This window comes from Sphaerodactylus townsendi, linkage group LG02, assembly GCF_021028975.2.
Source record: "Sphaerodactylus townsendi isolate TG3544 linkage group LG02, MPM_Stown_v2.3, whole genome shotgun sequence".
Classification (NCBI taxonomy): Eukaryota; Metazoa; Chordata; class Lepidosauria; order Squamata; family Sphaerodactylidae; genus Sphaerodactylus; species Sphaerodactylus townsendi.
The window spans coordinates 40,164,333-40,181,355 of NC_059426.1; the positions used below are offsets into that span (position 1 = coordinate 40,164,333).

General features: G+C 39.1%; 1 protein-coding gene across 3 annotated transcripts in view; it reads right to left on the bottom strand.

Moving 5' to 3' along the window:
* Nucleotides 1–17,023, bottom strand: part of GALNT13 (polypeptide N-acetylgalactosaminyltransferase 13) — a 251,555-nt gene that overhangs the window by 43,321 nt on the left and 191,211 nt on the right. The gene's annotated exons all lie outside the window — the stretch shown is intronic.

Sequence of the window (17,023 nt, forward strand, 5' to 3'; positions counted from 1 at the left end):
CATTTCACCAGAGCAACTTCCTGACAGCCCATGAGCTCTGATGAGAAACAGCCTGCCAATCTGATGAGCAGATATAATGGAAATTGGAATGACTACAGATACATATGGTTGCAAATTTCATTTGTACAGATCAACACTTGCTAATGCGAGGCACAGAGGTGATATAAAGCAAATGACAATATTAGCGCTCTATCGGCTTTGCAAAATATTTGAAGGATTCCTATCATGTGCACCAGTATACACACAGTATACACACTTAGCATTGCCTACACGTTAGTGTCATTCAGATCAGATGGCAGCCATATTGGAGTATGGGAACAGGTAAAAAAACCCTTAAACATATGGTCTACAACAATATCACTGAAATGGCTGAGTTTGATAATCTTCACATAGTTGCTATCATGTTAAAATTACTTGTTATCCTACCCTACCATTTTTCACAGGAAATAATCACAGAAGTGAGATGGGTTCTCCTCAAGGGTGTAACTCACTACACCAGCACCCAAAACTCACCCCAGGTGAGTTATTATATATATTTATATATTATTATATTATATTTATGTACCGCCCTCCCCAAAGGCTCAGGTATATATATAGGTATAATATAGGTATAATAATGAGACACTAATCAATTGGGCATCCCAACTGTTTCAACTGCTCACTAATAATTAGGAAAATCAACTGGTATCTCCTCAATGGGAATTAAGATTTCTTAATGACCATTCAATAGCAGCCAGGATCTAACACCATTAGCCTGTACCCAATTACATTCTGAAAACTTTAAGGCACTTCAGTTGTCTTAAGAAGGGGTGGCAATTTCTGCTGATACTTTCCTTTCACTACAGAGCCATACCATGATATTCCTCAAGGTCCATTGACCCTCCCAGGAACAAAATACTGGTAGTCTTTTTGGGCTGTGGGAAGTCAGTGGAAATCTCAGGCCCCGCCTAAGAAAAAACCTTGGAAGTGCACAATTTGATACAGGTCACTGTTCTACCAGTGAGTGTATACAGCAAAAGAGAAACTGACTGGATTTGGGAAGAAGAGTGAGTGAGTGAGTTGGGGGGGCAGGGAGGAGAGAACACACCTGAGAGAATGTCTCGCAACTGTCAGTGGAAGTTAAAAGCTCTTGCGGTTTATTTGCACTTTGGGGATCTGATGTCTGTTGTCCTATTTTTGAAATTGCAATGTAATAATTAGAAAAACAAAAATGTAAAAAACCCTATATTTTAACATAAACTCTGTACTAGGAAATTTAATTGGCTGTATTTTAATATTATTTAATATTACTACTACTTATTACTTTTATCTGACATAAGCATTAAGTTGCCAGCGAACAAATACTACTCGGCAATCATGGCTCTCAGAGGCCTTATAAGCTTCAAATACTTTAAAAAGATGCAAGCAGCTTCACACTGCAGGTGATACTTATATGGACATGTGAGTTTGCAAACAATCTGGAAAAACTCACTCACACACAACCCTAAGGGAAATAGTTCATTCATCTGTAAATCTGCTTACAATGTCATCTTTATAATGAACCTTGTCGAACTGGACATCCATCTTCTTAAATTACTTTCTCTGACAGATCACATACTTGGTGATGTAAGGCAAGCCTTTCTTGGCATAAAGAGCAATAGTAAAAACTGATAAAAAAAGTGGATACACAAAACAGGAAATAAAATGTTGAGTAAAAGGAAATCTACTAGCATTTAATAATTTCCAGGAGAAAGTCTGCCACTATCATACAGAAGGAAGGACCAGGATTGTCCAGAAAGTAGCATAATCTAAATAAATCAGGGAGATCAGGTGAGTGTAAAGGAGTAAGATTCACATACTTGAATCTGATTTTCTTAAATCTGGGACAGTGTAATAATTGGTGGGCCAGAACTGAGCCAGCATTACACGGGCACAATCTATTAAACTTTTCTTGCTTTTTAAATCTGCCGTGTAACAAGGAGGAAGGCATAACATTAAACATGGCAATGTTATTTTCTAAAGTACTGAACATGGTGTTGTGAACATCCCTTTCAATGAATGTTGAAACACAGCTGGGATAAATGCAAGATGTAGGTATTTAAAAATGGGCTAGGTTGGCATTGCCAAATCCAAACTTTTGCAAATAAGTCTGACAAACCTGATGGTAGGAATCAAAGGACTTTACATGTGTCTCTTGTGTGACACCACCCAGGTCATCAGCAACACACACAACACAGCTGATGATGAACTTTTAACAAAAATGACGAGCAAAAAGTAAAACAAAATGTTCTCAGAACTCCAATTAGTGCCTAGGATGGAAAGATGCATGAATGTTGAAGGGGCACATGAAAGCACACTGGAAATATATATTTTACTACAAAAGCAAAGCTAACTAGGTGGTTCAATTCAGTTCCAGATAAAAAGGAAAAATTAAAAAGAGCTTTCAATGCTTTGATCAAAACCTGGACTTTTACACACAGCATCCACCAGGTGGAAGTGTTTTCCCAAGAAAAACCAGACCTGAGCAATTTAAAAATCTTTATATTATTTTAGATGGAGAATGCACGGCATTAGCAATTCCTAGCAAGAAATGAAAATGTATGTTCAGACCTTACTCATGAAAAATAATCTGCTAAAATCAATATGATAAATCTTGCAGATCCTTCAATCTAAATTTCCATACAGGCTTGCAAGAGAAAGGTCTCCAGGTATTACATGAAAATTAATGAAGCAAGGGAATCCAAATATTTAGCCTTCAAAACACCCTTAATAATAGTCTTTTTCATATGACATTGGCAGTTTTAATGAAGACACATGGGGAGGGAGCAGGGCTGCCGGGGTGAGCCCCATTTTGAAACTACACTATTTCATTAAAAGATCTGGAGTGCACATGCACATTTGTTGCGATTACTGAGTCCTGAGTACATGAACAGAGTCCTAAACACATGTTATAAAACTCCAACAAGTTGCTGTCATTATTTCTTTACCCACGGATGAGAATCTGGATTTTAAAACTGGCTCATGTTACTTTGTGTAGGATGGTACAAAAAATTACAATAGGAAACTGAGGACGTACACTGACATAGTATCTTTCTTATGTTTGCAGAGAAATGCAGTTCTCCGTGTATATACACATACACACAGCACACACATACACACGCACATGCTTGGACACCATTTCACCGATTTTTGAAGAAGCACAAATCTGCAAGCTGCTTATTCACTGCTGCCTCTCAACCATAAAGTCTAAAGCCACCCTGAAAGCCTCTGGCTTATCTTCTTTGATGTGCCTGTCTGTTATCAAATCAGAACAGTTTCAACATTCAACAAACTTGGTAAACACAGACATGCCAAGCTCAAAACCTGAAGACAAAGGGGCAGACGAATTTAGACTGACTGTCAAGTGAAAAGTGAAGAAGGAAGCATGAAAAGGGGACAGGCTATAGGAGAATGTATTGTCAAAGGCTTTCACGGCTGGATTCAACTGGCTGTTGTGGGTTTTCTGGGCTGTGTGGCCGTGGTCTGGTAGATCTTGTTCCTAACATTGCACCTGCATCTGTGGCTGGCATCTTAATAGGTGATACACCTCTCTGTGATGCCAGCCACAGATGCAGGCGAAACGTTAGGAACAAGATTTACCGGACCACGGCCACACAGCTTGGAAAACCCACCACATAGGAGCTTTCAGGAAAGGAAAAGAGGAACTAGTTGAAAAGAGGGAAATGAGATGCCTCCCACAAGTTCTTGAGGGTTCCCACTTGTAAACATGTAATAGAGAATACTGGTTAAGGGGAAAAAAAGGTTACAGACCAAAAAAAAACTCTGAAAGCACGGCTACCTCTAAGGATGAAATTATGTCTCAGTTCACAGAAATGCTATGCATGATACAGGAACACCAAGAGAGGGGAGTGTGAAGGGACAAAAATCTTGAATCAGCTTGGATAGGGATTTTTGGTGTTTCGATAGCAAGTTACTTGCCAGTTCTTTGCCAGTCCTTCTCCCTTACTCTGCTACTGAGAATGAAATTCATAGCTCCCTGAGGGAAGTGGGGTGCCAATCAGGGACAACGTCTCTTGATTGCATAGCTGTCAAGTGTGGATGGTATTTGGAAACTGCCCTCTCTGGACAACAAAAAATCTATTTTTCTGCTGAGGAGCCAGTAAAAGATCAGAGCTCTGCGTCTAGGCTTCTGCCCTATCTGGCTTTCCTAAAGTGATGATATATAATACAAAGCACAGCCTAGCACAGCTAGTTGCTTCTCTGTGTTGGAATCATTCTAGCCAAAATGCTATGGGCATGTCTATGTGGAGGAAGGGAAGAAAGCCAATCTACTCATCTCAGCTTTGCCTAGCCCAGCGCCACAAGTCCTGAAAGATCAGAGATACAGAGAAACTAGATAATTCCAAAACCTTCACCCTTCCAAAAGCAAGCTTTCTCCTAATCGTATTTATGTTAGGACAAGCTGAAACAAAATGAATTAATGAAGAAGTGTGAAGCTCCCCTGATCATGAGGGGAAAATCATGATCCCCCGATCATGAGGGGAAAAGTTTCCCACTTCCCATTACCTCAAGGCAATGAGTGTTCCCTTATCTTTCCTAAGATCTTTTCTTTACAGCTGGTAAGCTTTTCCATATATTTATATTTTACCTTTTGGGGGTTCTCCTCAGTTGTCCCACCCTGTTACTCTCTAAAAAATTGTTTTAACCAAACCAGTTTAGGGAAATGAGGTGATTCTCCTTCCCTACCTGTCTCCTCTCTCTCTCTCTCTCTGTACGTTTTACCTCATAAGCACATACAAAGTCTTTTAAAAAGTTCAACAAATAGAATTTCATTAAAACTTCAGGAGTATAGGTTAGGAGGGAATACAGTCAACAAGGAAAGAGGATATTAAGATGTGTTAAAAGTTCACCACAGATGATAATTGACTTTTTGAAAAGATATCAGTTTGTTACAGCATTCCTAATACTTTTAACATCTGATAGACTTTCAAGATATTTCACAGATTATATAGAAAATAGTACCAAGACGTCCATGTGGTAACTCTGGTGCCTGTAAACTATATGGAAAGGAGTATTTGACAACTCACTTTCCCCTTCAGACTTCTCAGACCTTAAGATTACCTCACAGAATTTGAAGTAAATCCTTCTAAAGAACTGGGGATGAGAATTCTTCCCCCACACCAAGGGTACTTCCCCCTTCTGACAAAATAATAGGCCCTCTCTGATACAAACTCTTTCCAAGCCAATTCCCGCAGTTCCACCCATTCTGTAAAGAAGATATACTACCTTTGCTCTAAGAACCTGGGTTAGGAATTCTTCCCTCTTGAAGTAAATTTCCTCCATGGCTAGAGTAGGGTCTCTTTTTCCCAACACTCTCTTCCCACTAAAACTACAGATCTTACACAGATACTAAACACATCTGTTCTCTCTAGAACTCAGAGATGAACTCCTTCAAAACTTGTCTGAAATTGTAACCCCTTTTAAAACTTCACCTAGTCTGTTACTCATACTCTTGGGCTCTGTGAAGGATTAACACTTTACAATCTAGCTCTTCTGCCTCTACTTAAAACAACGATATACAATACAAGGCTTGGCCTAGCCCAGCTAATTGCTACCATGTTGGGGATCATTCTAACCCAAAATGCTGTGGCCATGTCTATGAGGAGGAAGGGAAATAAAGAAAACCAAGTCAACCTATTGAAGGTTTTCACAGCCGGAATCAACTATGTCGTGGGTTTTCCAGGTTGCATGGCTGTGGTCTGACAGTTTTTGCTCCTGCATCTATTTCACTTGCATCTATTGCTGGCATCTTCAGAGGCATGTAAGATGTGTTGCTCTCTGTGGCACAGTGTGGAATGACTATATGGTGGGGTATTTGTTTTGTCTACTTCACAGGTGAGGAGGGGGGAATGAGGCATATTTGTATATGTCTGGATCAAGTTCAATTGCAGTTGAATTTGCAGTTGCATCTGCTATTGCATTTTTATTTGCATCTCCAATTGCATTTGTAGTTGCATTTGCAATTAAATGTGAAATTAAATGAAATGAAAGCGTACAGGTAAAGTTCATTTGCAGTTGCATTTGAATGCCTAGTTTTGGGTTTTGGTGATTTTTAGTTCTGGTAGCAAGGCTTTGTTGGTTTTTCAGACTGTCCCAGTGTCTGTGGACTTCAGTGGCTCCTTTGTGTAGTCTGACATAATAGTGGTCAGAGTTGTCAAGAATCTCTGTGTCTTCAAATAAGATCCTATATCTGGCTTGGTTTAGTGCAAGTTCAGCTACTGCTGATTTTTTAGGTTGGATTAGTCGGCAGTGCCTTTCATGTTCTTTAATTCTGGTCAGAATGCTGAATTTTGTAGTCCTATGTACACTTGTGCATAGCTGCGTATGAGGATAAGGGAGTCTTTCTTGGCCTTTGCTGACCATAGCATTTATTGTATTTTTCTCATGGGTGGGCAGATTGTGTTGTGTTTTTCCATCAGTTTTCCCATTTGATCAGTTCCCTTAATATGTGGTAGAAATACCTTCCCAGGGGAGGGGCTGTTTTTTCTCAGCCCTGTGCTTTTCTCTCAATTTTATAGCTCTTTTATTATGGAGTAGTCATTTCCTTGCAGAGCCCAGTCTACGTGATTCAGTTCAAACCTCCCAAATGAACTCTATCTAGATGTATGCAAATGTGCCTCAACCCCCCCCCCCACCACCTGTGAGGTGGTAAAACAAATACTCCACCACACAATCACTCCATACTTTGCCATGGATATCAACACACCTTACTGTTATATGCCTCTGAAGATGTCACCCATCGATGTGGGCAAAATGTTAGCAGCAAAAACTACCAGACCACAGCCACTCAGTCTGGAAAACCCACAACAGCCAATCTGCCTGTCACAGCTCTGCCTTGTCTAGCACACAAGTTCTGAAGGCTGAGGGGCACTGAGAAACTAGATGGTTACAAAATCTTCAGCCTTCCAAGAGCAAGCCTTCTCCTTATATCTATATTAGGACCAGCTGAAAGAAAATAAAGTAATGAGCAAGCTTTTGAGTTTACTTAGGCAGCACACTAAGCAAGAACAAATGCGGGAGGAGAGAGATATCACAAGGAATAGTGAATTTTTTGCTTTTAATTTATAACAACTTTAAAAGGGAACAACTGAGATGTTACATGAGAACTCTTTGCATCTTATACCCAGGTAAACATGCTAAGGTTCACATCTTGAATTAGATTATGATTATGCCCCCCTTCCCCCACCCCCACCAAATCAACTCCATCAAAATATGCAGGGACAAAGAAGAAAGATTGTTCTTTCTTTGAATGTATACAACTGGATGTAATTTAGATTTACTGCTAGTGCTAGCTAATTGGACCACATAATTCTCTTGCAAAGCACAGTAAAAATGGCAGAGAGAGAGAGAGATTAATTTTAGGTAGTACATTAGATGTAGTATCAAAATGGATACAGTTACCTACATAGTGGATCATCTGTCACACTAATAGAGCTTTAGTTTTGGAAAGGCTACATCCCTTCCACTCACTAGATAAAAGGTATATCCAAACTGCTGCTGGGATACATATTTTCAAAGCAGTACCAGACTTCAGCTAGTGTCTCTGCTCTATTAGGCCCATGTGCCACTGTATCCATTTGACATGGTTTAACCAAATATAATCTAACTATTCTAAAAATACATTACTATTGCTTTTAGATTTTGTAGAAATTCTAATGGACCAGCAGGAATGGCCTCATAGGGTTAAAGCTTTTCAAGTCTTCAAGTGCAGTAGTGGCTTTCCTAATTAAAAGGAACAAGATATATATTTAAAGTCTTACACTGTTCGGGACCACCTACTCCTTTATAAACCCTCTGACAACTCTGGTCACCCTCAAAGACCTGATGTAGGTGCCTCTACCTTCTAAGATTAGTCAGGTGGCAACTTTCTTAGTTGGGTGGCACTAAAGCTCTGGATCTCTACCCCCAGTGGGATTCATCTGTCCTCTTTTGTTGGCCTCTTCCAACAGTGGGTAAAGGTCTTATATCTGGTTTGGTGTTCCTTCAGTGATCCCACTTTCCTGCCCAATGTTTCAATCACTGCTTTTGTGTTTCTGTGTGTATTTATAAGTATGAACATGCCTGCCTTGTATTATCACTTGGGAGGATGACCTTCTAATAGACTAACATGTCTGGTATGCCTGGAAACTCAAGGAGTCGAGGGGAAATTGGACACCCAGTTGGCACACTTTTTTCTTTAAAAAAAGGCTAAATGAACTGTTTCGGGAAAAAACTGCTTGTCCAAAATAATATTGGTACGGTTCTAGAATAAGCTGTATTTGTGTCAGCTGATGTTAAAAAAAAACACATATGAAAAATAAAGTGAGCAATTCAGCCTGCTCTACATCATCAGAATCTAATACTGTGTGTTAATTTATTCTCCCCTTGTCAAACACATTCTACACACACTCCATTCAAAGATGAAGGAAAACATTCTGGAATATGGGACCTCCTTTCCTCCAAGTAGGTTGCCAGTGGTTTGGTAAATGTGATAACACCGGTAATACAATATAGATACACTGTTAGGAATGAGGATTTGGTGTTTTTTTTAAAAAGAAGAGTCCAATTAGGGACTGGCGAGGAATCTAATCAAATAATTATGATCAAGGCAAGAGTAAACACCACTATGAGACCAACTACACTGTGACAAGACCTTCAGAAACCGATGTTTTGAAGGCCCAATTCTCATCTTTCTTTCATGGCTGAGAACAACTTCTGGATGTTTCAGCTTGAATGCTTTGATAATGTCTGCAAAGAGGAACAAATTAGGTTGGATATGTCATATAATTCCATTTCTGCTGGTGTGAAAACAGCACCAATTTATCTAACCCATCATCTAAAAATCTTGATTCAGTAATCTGTTTAACAAGAAATGTTTAAAAAAATCCTAAATTTAATGGAGAAGCTGAATAAAAACTAAATAGCTCACAAGGATTTCTGACAGGCTTGAACAGCAGCTCAACAGGTAATTATATTAAAGAGTTGAGTGAAACACACACTAATGTCCAATCTGCATGTGACAGCAACAAACTTATGTTTTCTGAATCAATTACACCCAAAGTAATTATATTTGACCACTTCCCAGTTCAATTTGTTTCCTGTTTAATATTTATGGAGCTATCTATTCTCTGAGCTGTCAGATGTCTCTCAAAAAATCTGGTTGTTTTTGTTTGTCTGATTAAAGTGTTTTTTCAAATGATTAAACTATTCTTGCGGCTGTTATAAGGAACATAATTAAAGGGGGAAATCTGCTGGAGATTTTTTAGTTGTGACTTACTACTTACATATTTTATGTTACATCTATGTTCTATTTCTACTTACATATTTTGATTATAGGGCTAAATCATTTTAATGAGCTTACTGAGTGTGAATTTTTTTAGGCAAATAAGAAGATTTAATTACCTGTTAACAAGACATGACCTAGTCCTATATCACAACTGTATAATAGGCAGACATTTGTTATTTATTTGAAACATTTTATTATCCACATTTCTACCTTATAGAAACTCAAGACAGCTTACAGTATAACTGGCAATAAAACAAAGTAAAATGGATAAAATATATGAAACCGCTAATTTAAAATTAATAATTTAATTTTAACTGTTCTGTAATTTTAATCAAATGCAGTCATAAAATAGTCATCAGTTACCTGCTATGGGTAGTGAGGGGAAGAGGTACACCTCCCTGGGGAAGGTGTTTCACAATTGTGGAGCTGCCACAATTTCTTGTGTACTAACCAGACAAGCTTCTCTGATCAACAGAACAGAAAAAAAGGGCCTCTCCCTGTGATATTAGTACTTGGGCAGGAACATATGGGAGAAGATAATCTTTCAAATACCTTGGATGCTAGCCACGTAGGGCTTTAAAAATCAAAAGCACCTTGAATTGGGCTCAAAAGCAGATCAAAAGAACTGGTAGACCTGGCCACCATGGAGGCCAGATCTACCCATTACTTTCCATTGCATGTAGACAAGCTTTCCAGAGGATTGGTCTACCCACCATTAAGCAGAACTGGTAGACCTGGCCACCACTGTTTCTAAATGATGGGTAGACCAGCGCTTTGAGCAATGACAGCTTCCTGCTATGAAAAGGGGTAGCCTAGGTGCCCCTAAGCAAGTAGCATCCCGGGCTCACATAATGACTTGCCCCACCCTTAGTCCCAGTGCTGAGACCCAGTAGAATATGGTGCTTAGTCCCAGTGCTTAGTCCCAGTAGAATATGGTGGTTGATGGCACTGAAGGCCACTGAGAGATCCAGGAGAACAAGCAGGTGTCACACTCCCCTCATCCATTTCTCAGTGGAGGTCATCAGCTAAGGTAACCAAAGTAGCCTTTGGTTCTGGTGGGTTTTCTGGGTTTCAATAATACAACAAAATAGTCTTTGTTCAAATTCTTCATCTAAAGTCAGATTGAAATGGCCCTTGCCAGGCCTGGCCCAGCTGCACCAGCCTGACCCATTTTCAGCCATCAGAAAGCTGTTTTCAGCTGGTAGAAAGATGTTTTCAACTGGCAGAAAAAGTGGGGGTGGAGCTACAGGGGGCGGCGCTCAGGCACCATTTTGCCCCGGGTGCCATTTTCTCCCCCTATGCCAAAAGCTGCAAGGTATCCATATAAACTAGACAAGCAGATGCCCAAGGTACATAATCTGAATATATTTCCACACCATCAACTAACTCAGGAAGGATTTGGGCGATTTTGTTTGCATAGTAATTCTACTCTGTTCCACAGGAAGGTGATAGTAAATTGTATATTCCACTACCACAGAACAAAGCATGCTGGACCTTCTTTGTTATAGAATGCTCCGCCTGGGTCCTCGTACCTACCTAGCCCTGCTCCCCCCCCCCCATCTGTTTGAAAGTTTGAAAGTAAAAATACATTTTGGCATAAATGCTCTTGTATCAAAGTACCATGCTCAGTAATGCACAAAATAATGGTTTTGACAAAAGCAGCGCATAACAATGAATTATAGTTTTCATATTCGTTTGGGACTATTTTCTAATGTGGAAGCATACAATTTTCTCAACCACTGCACCTTGACTGACCAAACTATCATCTTTCTGTGGAACAAAATATAGGAAATTCATCTCAGTACTTGAGAGGAATTTTTGGCACAGACCTTCCTGGAAATCTGATCAAGAACTGACCTCATGCATAACTGAAGAAATTTTTTATCAAGGTAAGTGTGAAAAAACGTGCTCAAGTTAGAGACCACTGCTTTCAATCTTCCAAATATAGCACATCCAGTTCTTTCCTGCCCAGATGGCCTTCTATAGCAGAATGAACTGAGGTAGGGAAAATATAGCTAAGGACAGGAATGCAAGAGGGGAAAACAGCAGTAAAAGAGGGAGAGGTTTAGCATGCCCCCATCCCTTTGCCTGTTTACATTGCATTCTACCACATGCACTGGATGTGATTGAGGAAGGCCTACTTTTAAAGTCTACTGGCACTATATATAGTAGTGGTGGCAAACCTATGGCACGCGTGCCAGAGGTGGCACTCAGAACCCTCTCTGTGGGCACGCAGAGTTCATCATGGGGGGGGGGGCGAGAAGAACTAAAGCGCAATCCTTTACCTGGGAGTAAGCTCAGTTGCTAGCAAAGGGGTTTGCTTCTGAGTAAACTCTCCTAAGGTCATGATTCACTCATTCAAAGCATTGCACAGTTGCTTCACCAAGCTTACTCCCGAGTAACGCACGCCTCGGAGCCAACCGTTTTTTCTAAACTAAAACCTCAGTATTCTGGTTAAATTGCCGTGTTGGCACTTTGCGATAAATAAGTGGGTTTTGGGTTGCAATTTGGGCACTCAGTCTTGAAAAGGTTCGCCATCACTGATACATAGTATGGTAGCTAGTTTCTGCTTACTGTTTGATTTGATGGTCCATTGGTTTTAAAACAACACCATCAGTTTGAGTAAAGACAAATATATTTTAAAAATCCTTTCATGTAAGTTGCTATACTGGACTGCAATAGAAAAGCAGGATTTCCAACTTTCAAAAGTCAAAACTTCCTTCACAAGATACATGAGCTTTGACTCTCAAAGGCTTATATTCTGGAAATCCTGCTAGTCTTTAAGGAGCTCCTAGACTCGAATCTTGTATCAAAAAACCTGTTAAGGAAAATACTACGAAATCAACTTCACTTCCAAGAACAAATATAATGATTTTGATTTGTAAACCGTAAAGAATTCAGAAGGAGAAAGTCCATGTCATGGCTCTTAATTATTAATGGCCCGAGCTGTTTCTCGTGATGAAATTCATTATGTTCTGTAATTTTCCAAAGTATATTAGAGTAGACATGATAAATTATTTTTAACACAAGCCAAGCCTGCAGCCCAGCTGCTTTTACAATATATTTGAAGTAAAATAATTTCACCTTATATATTAAAAGACTTCTGTGAAGGAAACTTATGCTGAACATTTTTTAACCCCCTCCCCCACTCACAGTATTTTGAGAATATTTTTGGCACTAATAAAACAGCCCTACCTCTCCAAGATTATTTTGATATTGCCTTTCATTATCAAATGCAATGAGCTAAGGTAGCACAGTGACACTATCCTTGTCATAACATGATGCATGACTGACTGGGATCATTCATGCGCCAAGGTCAAGAAGGGTCCCATTCGTCTATCATTTCCCATAATGAGTAAAATAGAACTTTTCCAGGGGGCATTTATAAAGAGAAAACGAACATAGAAAATGGAATTCTGCAGGAAGGGCACTTTATATGAAGGAAATAGGGATTTTATTTTAATTGCTCGTAAACATTTTAGGCAGTATTCTTAATATATGCTATTGGATATATTAATCCATCTTTATTTTATTGTTCTCTAACAGTGAAATCTACTTATGGGCTTCATAACAGTCTAGGATTGCTAACTCATGAAGTGGGGCCTGAAGAACTTCCTAAATTACAACTGATCTCTTAGAACAGCTTGTTAACTATTAGTGCAGATGGGTCATGACAAGAGCAAGGTGCAACTCATTCCCCTCTGTCTATCTTCAAGGTCATTTCCTTATCATCCCACAAAGTGAGCGTTGCTGTTGGTACTGTCCCAATGCTATAGACTCAATCCCTCATATCCTGCTTTACTGATCGAGGTATAATGATATTAGAACCGATCTGGGAGCTTTACTACCTCTAGAATTTATGTTTCTCTCAGACAAACAAAAAATGTCTAAGCTATTGAACAGCCCTAATGTAGAAATTTCTGAAGAAGTTGCTACATTTTTAATCCATGTTCTACATGATATGTAACAATGATCCTGTTTTTGTATTTGGAATGTATGGTACTTCTGGTTTATGCCTAATAAAGGTTTTTGGATTGGATTGGATACAACTGATCTCAAGACAACAGAGAAAATGGACTCTATGGCATCAATCCCTACTGAGGTCTCTCCCCTCCCCAGACTCCCACATCTCCGGGAATTCCCCAACCTAGAGTTGGTTACCGTATATAATTTTTAAAAAATCATTAATGATGTAATCCAATTGTTAGCACTGTTTATTGTTTGTATTATTATTGGTCTTTAGTGCATTGCTTTCATAATTCTGTAATCCACCTTGAGTCTCTGCAGGAAAGGTAGACATAAATGAATGAAGGGAAACAAATCTAAGAAAGAGAAACAAGAGAGAAAAATGGCACTGAAGCTGTAGCAGCAGCTATGGAAAACAGCTTGCTGAAACAATATTGAGAAGTTCTCAGTATTTTTACATGCACTCTGTAATGGCCATTTACAGCCCAAAAAGAAAAACTGGAGAATTTTTCAAGAGCCCAAAAGAAAACTAGGTGTTACTGATTGCATTTCTACAGCTTGATGACCAAAAGATATCTGTATATTTGTTCTGTTTGCTGCTGCTGCATCATGTGACTGTCGCATAATTAACATCTTTGACCTCATCAGTCTCTTCTAGAGCTGCAAAGTCATTTACATAGTCATTAATATTAAATGGAACAGCATGAACCCAGATTATTATATGATTACACATTTTTGTGCATTCACAAGCTACCCTGGAGAGTAAAAACTTAAATGCAATTTAAAAAAAAATTCAGCACAGAAATAAAAGTTTTCAAAACAAAACATCCTACTGTTTGCAAGAACAGCTTTGTATAATTTGAAAGAATGTCTTGTTTCTATTTCACACCATGAAATTTTCATCCTGTGACCGTCTAATCTCCAATTAACTACATTCACAGTGTAATCTTACCACAAACTGAGAAGTCTTCCCATCTATAGCAGCCGACTTTAAAAAACTTCGCTATTAGGGGCGGGAACAAGGACGCTAAAACTGAACTCTTCCATTCAAGTCCAAGCAGTTCCACACTAAGATCTAATTAGGGAGGAGTCACACATCCGCAGAAATACACATTTCAATATCCTGCTGGAACAAGCAGCACTAATTTCATACAACTTTTTTTTTATAATTCCTTCATCTAAATGTAAACATATGAGAGAGGAGCGGGAGAGAGAGAGAGACTTGTGCTGAACCAAATGATTGAAGTAAGTGAAGTCATACATTCACATCTGGGGAGTTACAACATCAAGAGCTTAAAATTACCTTACTGCATCACTGTCAATTGCAGACACTACAGGAAGTGCTAGATAACCCTTTCAGTTGGGACAAATGAAAAATCAAACTTCATTCATCCTTCCCCCATTTTCTGAACAATCCACCCCTTATTTAAACCAGGATTTTATTATTTTAAATATGAAGCTTATACCAGTTAAACAGATTTGTATGATCATTTTGATCTTAACTCAATGGTGCTTTTACAGTCCAGGGTCAATAATAATTCATAATGAAAACAGATTTAATCCAGCCAGGTTTTTCATTCAGTCTTGGCCAGTTCCCCTCATTACACATGGTGTTTGCACATGCAGGTAGTCAAAGGCGACTCCTCTTTCTGAATCAACAAAAATTGCTGGTTGGATCCAACTCCATATATTCAAATGCAGCATTTTATAAGATCAAAATTACTCAAAACCTATTTTAAAGTATTGCGCCAGTCACAAGCTTTGAAAATATAAACCAGAATAGATGGTACTATTTTTAAAACAGCCATTTCCTATCAATAATTTTATGCTATATATATAAAACTGTAGAAAATAGAATACCTAGGAAAACTGATAGTTTGCTTGTTTAAATTGGTTTGAGTGCCCTTGAAATCTCTATGTATCAATATTTTTAAAAAATCATAAACAGATGATCTACACTGGGATCAGAAAATACTGGTATGCCTTCTGGAAGGAAATGCAAATTTAATCCACCAATGGTGAGAAGTGTTTTATTAGATGAAAAGTTCATGACAGGATATGCATTACCTAAGAGAAGAGTGAGAAATTATACTTATGAATACGATTATCTTGCAAATTCAGGACTTACTTAACTGACATTAGACACCTAATTGAAACCAAGCTGCCTTTTATAATGTTCTTAGAAATTGAGGGGCCTGATTCAAATCTTGTTAAGTGCCTATTTAAATGGGCCTGATAGGTAATTTCTGCATAGTCAAAATATTCTGGGTTGAGCAAGAGAAATGCCCCGTTCTGTACAACCATTCTGCATAGTTCCTGGTTCTAAAGCAGGTTTGCCCCACGATATTTCCCTCATCCCAGGGTTTCAAAAACTGCCAAATTGGTGATTCATTTAAAAAAATCTGGGGTGAGCCTACTAGAGCCTGCTAAACCAATTGGGAGCAGGACTGGATTATTTTTCCCACCCAGTCACCTGATCTCCCGGCCTGATGTTCATTCAAGCTGCCATTCAAAAACAACAGCCAATCAGAATGCGGTACATTGGGCATGCTCAGATAAGCTTGCAGCTGCCACTCAAAAACTACAGCCAATCAGAACGCAGAATGAAGGCATGCTCAAATAAGCTTGCAATGTAAATATAGATGTCCCGGGCTCGTGCAAAACAAGCTGGAGTATTTCCTCCCGGTCTTCACTTTATTCCTTCACAGAACAGGCAAGCCATGCAAATGGACCCAGGTAAAATAGACCCAGGTTAAAAAAAACTGGTGGTACACAGGTATGATTTAGCGGTGCAGAAATGACTATAATAAATTCTTTAGCATAATCAATCATTTACTCTGATTCAGGGGAAACAGTTTCCTGACCCATACAGGCAGTACTTGTTGAATCCCTTAATACTGGGCCAAATGGCGAACACATTTTCATTTATGTTTCTGATATTAAGCTGGTGGCTACCTAGGAGAGGGCCGTCACAGTTGTGGCGCCAAAGCTCTGTAATTCTCTCCACAGAAAGAGAGCCTGTTATCTTCTGATGCTCGCTTCCCTTCGTGAGTAAAGACTATTTTGTTTTGACTGGCATTCCTTCAGTGGTCCCTTCTCTCTGTCCTAGGTTTTCATTATTATTTTTATTTATGTGTTTTATTAATTAATTAATTAATTAATTAATTAAATTTATGGGCTGCCTCATCCCCAAAGGGCTTGAGGCGGCTCACAACATGGCTGTTTCCAAACAGCAAATTAATACAGCATAAAAACTTAACCCATTGAAACTCAACAGCAGTTAATAACAATAAATAGAGTAAAACAACAAGATTGTGTAGAACACACACACCCAGGCGCCTGATCTAAAGGCCAAAAAAGAAGAAAGAAGAAAGGGGAGGAGGTAGGCAGGGCCCAAGATGGAATTAGGGCCCAACCAAGGTGGTCCAGACAGGCAGCTTTGATTTCAATGGGGGGCGGTGGAACCGTGGCCAGCCCCTCCAAAAGCCCGGTGGAATAGCTTTGTCTTACAGGCCCTGCGACCCTGCGGAACTCAACCATATTGCATTGTTTATTATAGCTTGAAGTGTTTTGATGTGCTTTTATTTGGTTTCATTCAGTTTTGATGGTTTTAAGTTTGTTACACACACACACACACACACACACACACACACACACACACACACACACACACACACAGCTGCCTTGGTGGCAGGGTATACATTTTGAAAATATACCAGACCCCCTCATCCTCATCCAGACATTTTTGAACAG